This window comes from Myotis brandtii, unplaced genomic scaffold (assembly GCF_000412655.1).
Source record: "Myotis brandtii unplaced genomic scaffold, ASM41265v1 scaffold550, whole genome shotgun sequence".
Lineage (NCBI taxonomy): Eukaryota > Metazoa > Chordata > Mammalia > Chiroptera > Vespertilionidae > Myotis > Myotis brandtii.
In genome coordinates, this window is record NW_005370043.1 from 3,032,229 (window position 1) to 3,032,470 (window position 242).

Here is a 242-nt window from a genome sequence, read left to right on the forward strand (position 1 = left end):
ACAAGAGCCACAGCCAATCATAGGGTGGCTGCTGTAGCTGCGGCTTCATCCTTCCCACCCGGCGGCGCGAGTGCAGGCACCGGCCCCTGAACGAGACTGCAAGGGAGCGTCTGCACCCAGTGCTCAGCAGTCCGCCTCCCTGACTGACACTGGCCCGGCCTGGGCCGGCTGAGGAACCTGCAGGCTCGCGGGTGGGGGGAGAGGGAGGAGACAGCGCCAGGCGCTGCCACGAGAGGCAGTGT